Below are 7,150 nucleotides of genomic sequence, written 5' to 3'. Positions count from 1 at the left end.
TCACACAGGGAGATCCCTACTAAAATACAACCCTTGGTATATAAATCACTAACATGCCCAAATTAGGCCTGATGAAAGCCCTTAGTTTAGGATTTCCTAACTAACTATTGAACATGTAAGTTCTCAACCGGAGACTGCACATGCAGTTCATCCTAATAATTCCAGTGGCTTGGGAAAGGATTTTTGCTTATTATTTATTTAATTTTCCTGCAGTTTTGATCTGTGTCTCCTTTTTAAAAATAAGAGTATACTTTGATACAACCAAGTTCAAATGTCTCTTCAAACATATTCTCACAGTTCAGCAGCAGCAGCCCCTGGATACGTGGATGACAGTCTTACAGTAAATAGGGAAGTCATCCGTGAGTCTGCAGATGACTGAGGAGGCTGATCCAAGATCCTCATGTTTGATTGCAGATGTGGAAAATAGTCCCAGGAGGAAGGAGAAAATCCTGGTAATGTCAGGTCACAGCTCTCTTTGTGCCCTCTGCATAATGCATATTCCTAAACCACAGAAAATTCAACTAGTATACTGGACCAAACAAGAGTAAAGAGAGCTAGGGGACTATCAGGAGCAGCATCACCAGGAAATATGATGGTTTGTATGCATTTACAGGATCAGGGACTGGGCACCAACATATATAGACAGAAAATAGTCAGGAATTTGAAATAGGCTGAGAGTAAAGACTCTGGGGATGCATCCTTAAATCTGCTAACAATTCACCATGCAACCTGGGGAAAGTCTCTGTGCTTTGCTTTCTCCTGACCTAAATAACATTTCCTTTGAGTATTTGGTGAGATTTGATTCATGTTAGTTGAAAGGGAAGAAAATACTGCTAATGTGTAACATTTTATTATTATTGAAGAGCCAAGTAATTGGTCTTTTTAGCTAACACTTATTTGTCAAACTACTGTTGAAATTCATGCATGCAGATCAGGTAGTTGGACAAGTGCTGCTTTGCCAAATGTGCTTGTGATTGGAAGTTATTGTGAATCCAAAGCTGAAAGGATAGAAATTTGAAGGGTAATTTTAAAGAATTAAGGCCATAAATAAGGTAATTTATAATTTTGCCACAAGATGGAGCTCCAACCCCTCATTTCTATTTCCTTCTCTCTCTCTCTCCCCCCTCCCCCTTCCCCTCCCCCCAGTGTGTGTGTGTGTGTGTGTGTGTGTGTGTGTGTGTTCCCGCCTTGCTCCCACTCCAAGAAAAAAACATTCTTCCTATAAATGGCATTACTAGGAAAGGTGCCCAGGATGGGTTCCAGGGTTTCTCCAAATGCCGGGAATTAGTGTCAATGTCCTCCTCGCTCCATGGACTGTAAAAAAAAAAACCCACAGGAAAGTTATTGAACAGTAACTTTCTGTTCAGACCTAGCTCATTTCCAACAAGTTTTGCTTTCTCTGTGTTGTTTAAATGACTAGGGCTGAATCTGAAATATCTTGGAACTTTTTCTTCCTGATGAATCTTCCTATTGTCAAGGAGCAAACCAAATAGGATGCATTACATAGATCTCTGCTCTGACAAGAAGCCTATAAAAATATTTCACAACAATTAAAGAGCTGGTGTTCTGAACCTCACAGCCTATCATACTGACCAATATTATCTCATCAGGTGTACCTACACTGAAATCCAAAGGGCAGTACAGGTTTCCCAATTTATGCGGTACATGCGTTCCCAGAGAACGCCGCATGAATCAAATTTGCATAAAGCGAACCCACTTTACAATGTAACGAATAGGGATAGGTTCCCATGGCAGTGAGGGAAAGAGGGAGGGAGTGAGACTGGGACTAGGGAAGGGGCGGGGAGAGGGGTGCCGCTCCAGGGGCTGCACAAGGCAGCAAAGCAGAGGGAACAGAGAAGCTTTCACCCCAGCCCTGGCTGCAGCAGCCCCAGGCACAGCTGATGCCAGCTGCCTGCAGCCACTGGGCTACACCGTGCTCCACCTGTCCCCCCCATGCCTGGGCTCCACTTGTCTGCACTCACCTCTGCCCCTGGGCTGCACCGTGCCCTGGTGCAGGCAGCTGGTGTCGGCTGCTCCCAGGGCTGCTTCAGCACCGGCTGGGGTGAGTGCAGACAAGCAAAGTCCAAGGCGGTGCAGGGTACAGCACTCACCCTGGCCCCGGGAGCAGCTGACACAAGCTGCCTGCAGCCGCTGGGCTGCACCATGCCCTGGTGCAGGCAGCTGGTGTCAGCTGCTCCCAGGGCTGCTCCAGCACCGGCTGGGGTAAGTGTGGACAAGCAGAGCCCCGGGTGGCACGGCACTCACCCCAGCCCCAGAAGCAGCCGACACCAGCTGCCTGTAGTCTGACATGGAAGACCCTTCACCACTCTTTTTTCACACCAACTAAACATTCACCACCACCTTTGTGCTTGTCTGCTGTTAATGTGAGTCTGTAGGGAAAGGGGCAGGGGTAGAGAGGGATATGGTTGATATACAATCATGAATTTATTAGCCCTGTCCCCACCCTACCTCTGTGCAAGGATGTTACCCAGACCAGAGCTTCACAAGGCAACAATAGTGCACCCAACCAGATGCTCCACAAATCTTTGTCTCCCATGCTTCTGAACTCAAGGACACCCCTGGCCATTTCTTGAGCCACAAGACTGGGCCTGGAAGGCCCTCCCCAAACAAAAAGATGCTCTCAGGAAATATAGTTAGACAGCGTGGTTCTATGGCATAGGCGACATATGCCTCCTGAGGCTGGTGGGCTATGGCGACTACCCACAGGCGGCAACGCCAGTGTCAGAGGTGAGGGCATGGAAGCAGCAATGTTGACGGCAAGGGGGTGGTCCTCTCACAGCTGGACACTGAGCCTGGAAGTGGCAGTGGTACTTCTTGAGTGGGGCACCAGTGCTCTGCCTGGCCCCTCTGCCCATCACCTAAGCCAAGAGCGCTTGCAATCGGGGGGCACCAGAGCTCTCAGGGGGTACACATGCACCCCTGTGCACCCCCTATGCATCACCTATGTTCTACAGGGAACCTCTGCTTGGTCTCAGGACATCATATCCCCCAAAGAAGGAGCTGAAGAACCCAGACAAGTTGATAAGTGAAGTTTGTGAAGGAATTGGTTTGATGAAAGAAAAAGGGCAGAAAAAAAGCAAACTTCCTCTGTCCTGTTCTGCCGTCACTGTCCGCACACGTGCCAGTATTAGGGTACAGTAAACTAATTAATTCCACTGTAGGAAATAGTGTCGGGGACAGTACTATCTTACGGCAGAATACTTTACGATGCTGAAACGCACATGTAGATGCTAACCAGGGGCATAAATTGTGCCCAGTCAACCCAGCCACCTGCTCTGTCCTATCTCAAATTGCTGCTGTCCTGGGCACACATGTAGAACTGCACCTAGGCACAGTTCACTCTGGCTCGGAGTGCTCCAGAGTTTGTCACATTGCATTAATTGCACATATAGATGTGCCCACAGTCACTCTGCAGAAACTAGCTCCAGTTCCTTCTGTCCCATTTCCTAGCAGGTATAACACTTGTGCTCTGTTACTCACAGGGGCGTGGGCAAGCAGCAGAGCAGCTTGCAGGTGGTTGCATTCCCAGTCAGGCACAATTGCCTGATTGGGAACAGAGCCCAGCTATCTATTATAAGAACAGGGCTCTGACCAGTGGAATCAGCAGTTTGCTGTAAGTAGCTGGGAGAACGAGCATCACTTGGCTGGAGCTGCTGTTCATAATATCTTGGAGGTACAAGGTAGGAGCTATGGGGAAGGTGGAGGCTCCTGGTCTTGGGGCATGACCTAAAACTACACGCTGCTGTGGCTGGCTGGTGTGGTGAGACTGCTGGTGGAGGGAAAGTTTCTAGGAAATGCCACACCTGTACCTCCCCATTGAAGGGCAAGTATGGGGCACCAGAAAGCCCCATAGGGGAAAGGCTAGGGGAGCATAACATGATAACACAGAAAGGGCCCAGGCTCCCAGTGAGTCCTGAGGCAGGGCCCAGGTCAGGAAGGGACCTGAGGCAATGCCCAGGCCCAGTGTGAGTCCTGAGATGTATAAAGGACTAGGTGTGAGGCTCCAGGGGGGTGGGGCCGTAAGCCTACAAGGGAGCTAGATGTGAAGTTCCTGGGGCAAGGGGATAAAGAGGACTGAGGCCCAGTGTCAGGGAAGGGGATTGAGGCCCAGAGTAGGACAGGCCCCAGTATGGTGGTGTGAGGGGACCAAGTGGGTCCTGAACCAGGCAAGGAATCCTGAGGAAAAGGTAGAGACTGGGAGCCCCGAGTCAGGGATTATGAGTCCCAGTGTGAGGGCATAGGAATCCAGAGTCCTGACATGAGGCAGCAGTGTGAGGGTCCCAGCGTGAGGGCATGGGAGTGCAGATTCCAGTGTGAGGCACTGGAGTAATATGGATGCCATCTGCAAGGCATGGGACACTGTATAGGGGAGGTCAGCGCCAGGTATATAGGCCCTTGGCATCAGGGTAAGTAAATGAGCAGTCTCCTGCCTTATTATCATCTTCTAATTAATATCATCAAAGGCATGGCAGGTGAGGTAGGTGGGCGGTTTGCCCTGAAACAAGTGGGTTGGCCAACTTTCAGACCGGCCCCAGGACACCCACTTGTTACATAAGCTCTTTGGAATCTGGACCCAACATATGGCTGAGTCCAGACATTAGACATAAGAGCAGACAGCCAAACAATGCACGGAGAAGTTGGACCAGACCTGTCCTCCTTCCGGTCCCAGCTACCTGGTACTTTCAGTTTTTATCAGCTCCTCCCAACACATAGGAGAATTTGGTACATTTTAGACAAATTGTTTCAGCCTGTGTTTTCCCCAAGTGTAAGAATACAGAGTTAACTGGAGATGTAATTTGAAGCGATGTGCTCAGATAACTAGAAGGGAACAAAGTTAGAAACCCCAAGCTTAGTTTGCTTTGTAGGACTCATTAGGAGTTGTGGTCTGAGGGAAGTTTGGAAAATATATATTCAAGTTAGATACCCAACCTGTGGTATGTGCAAGAATGCATTGTCTCTGGACTGGACATGAAGTGCCATCTTGAAAATAAAGTCATCACACATAAGGGAATGTAAATATGGAACAGAGTAGAGCAGAATTAACGTTGAACATACTTGAAATTGTGATTTTCAGAAAAACCTCAAGGAGTTTAGAGACCAAATCCTATTGAAATATAAAAGCTGGATGCTTAAAACCATAAGACTTATTTGGAAATCTCACCCTAGATTATAAAATCTAGCTTTCAAAAGTGAAGACTTGTATGATTGTAACATGCTTGGGTTTATTGCATTGGAGAGAAAAGACATACACATACTATCTTCGCTTCTATTTTCTTGTGCAGGGACCGGGGACTCCCTTACCAAAATTCAGGACAGACTCGGGAGAAACTCCGCCAAGCCTAGGGTCAGGGAGGACCAGTTAGAGAACTTCTGGAGGGGCTGGACATGTTCAAATCAGCAGGTCCAGACGCTCTCCTCCCCAGGGTGTTGAGGGAATTCGCAGGGGTTATTGCGGGGCCCCTGGCATGGCTTTACGAGCACTTGTGGTGCTCTGGCCAGGTGCCAGATGACTGGAAGAGGGCCAATGTGGCGCCCATCTTCAAAAAAGGGAGGAGGGAGGACCTGGGCAACTATAGGCCCATTAGCCTTACTTCAATCCTGGGGAAGCTCTTTGAGAAGATTATCAAGGAGCACATCTGTGATGGGCCGGCAGCGGGGATGATGCTCAAGGGCAACCAGCATGGTTTCATTAGGGGCAGGTCCTGTCAGACCAACCTGATTGCCTTCTACGATCATGTCACAAAATCACTGGATGCAGGTGTCGTGGTGGATGTAGTCTTTCTGGACTTCATGAAGGCCTTTGACACTGTCTCCTACCCCATTCTCATTAAAAAGGTAGGCAACTGTGGCATTGATGCCTACACAGTCAGATGGATTGCAAATTGGCTGAGGGATTGTACTCAGAGAGTGGTGGTGGACAGGTCATTTTTGACCTGGAGGGATGTGGGCAGTAGGGTCCCCCAGGGCTCGGTCCTCGCACCCACACTGTTCAATTTCTTTATTAGCGACTTGGACAACGGGGTGAAGAGCACCCTGTTTAAATTCGCAGACAACACCAAGGTTTGGGGTGAGGTGGGCACACTGGAAGGGAAAGACAGATTACAACAGGATCTGGACAGGTTACAGGGGTGGGCAAATGAAAATAGGATGGGATTCAATACTGACAAGTGCAGGGTGCTGCACTTAGGCAGTAGGAACCAGCAGCATACCTAAAGGCTGGGGAACTCCCTTGTCGAAAGCACAGTGGCAGAAAGAGATCTTGGAGTTATTATCGATTCCAAGATGAACATGGGCCGACAATGTGAGAACACCGTCAATAGGGCTAACCGCACCTTGTCGTGCATCCACAGATGCATCACAAGCAGGGCCAAGGAGGTGATCCTCCCCCTCTACACGGCACTGGTCAGGCTGCAGTTGGAGTACTGCGTCCAGTTCTGGGCGCCGCACTTCAGGAGGGATGTGGACAGCATTGAGAGGGTCCAAAGGAGGGCCACTCACATGATCTGGGGACAGCAGGGCAGACCATATGAGGACAGGCTAGGGGACCTTAATCTGCTCAGCCTTCGCAAGAGAAGACTGAGGGGGGACCTGGTGGCCATCTATAAACTTACTAGGGGGGACCAGCGGGGTTTGGGAGAGACCTTGTTCCCCCAAGTGCCTCCCGGAGTAACAAGGAATAATGGCCATAAGTTGTTAGAGAGTAGGTTTAGACTAGACATTAGAAGGTACTACTTCACAATCAGGGCGGCTAGGATCTGGAACCAACTTCCAAGGGAAGTGGTGCTGGCTCCTACCTTGGGGGTCTTTAAGAGGAGGCTCGACGTTTACCTGGCTGGGGTCATTTGAGCCCAGTTTTCTCTCCTGCCCAGGGCAGGGGGTTGGACTAGAAGATCTACAAGGTCCCTTCCGACCCTACATCTATGAATCTATGTATCTATCTAGTTTAATGAACTCACGCTCTTCACTGAATTCCATTTCTAAAGTAACCCAAAATTCCGGCTGGAATTCAAACAAATCCTTTTATATGAAAAAGCCCTGAACAGAAGATTTGGAAGCTGAACTGTGGGCCTAATTCAACGCCATCGGAACACAGCAAAAGTCTGTCTTTAACTTCAGTGGGAACTAGATT

General features: G+C 49.0%; 1 long non-coding RNA gene across 1 annotated transcript; it reads right to left on the bottom strand.

The window, feature by feature from the left end:
* Window positions 1-208: 208 nt before the first annotated feature.
* LOC132243374 (uncharacterized) lies at window positions 209-2,060 on the bottom strand. Its single transcript, XR_009454912.1, has 3 exons — window positions 1,983-2,060; window positions 1,236-1,314; window positions 209-501 (listed from the first exon to the last, which is right to left on the bottom strand). It is a non-coding gene; the product is annotated as an uncharacterized LOC132243374 (long non-coding RNA).
* Between the last annotated feature and the right edge of the window lie 5,090 nt (window positions 2,061-7,150).

The sequence above is a fragment of the Alligator mississippiensis genome, chromosome 9 (genome assembly GCF_030867095.1).
Source record: "Alligator mississippiensis isolate rAllMis1 chromosome 9, rAllMis1, whole genome shotgun sequence".
Lineage (NCBI taxonomy): Eukaryota > Metazoa > Chordata > Crocodylia > Alligatoridae > Alligator > Alligator mississippiensis.
This window is presented reverse-complemented; position numbering and strand designations above follow the sequence as displayed.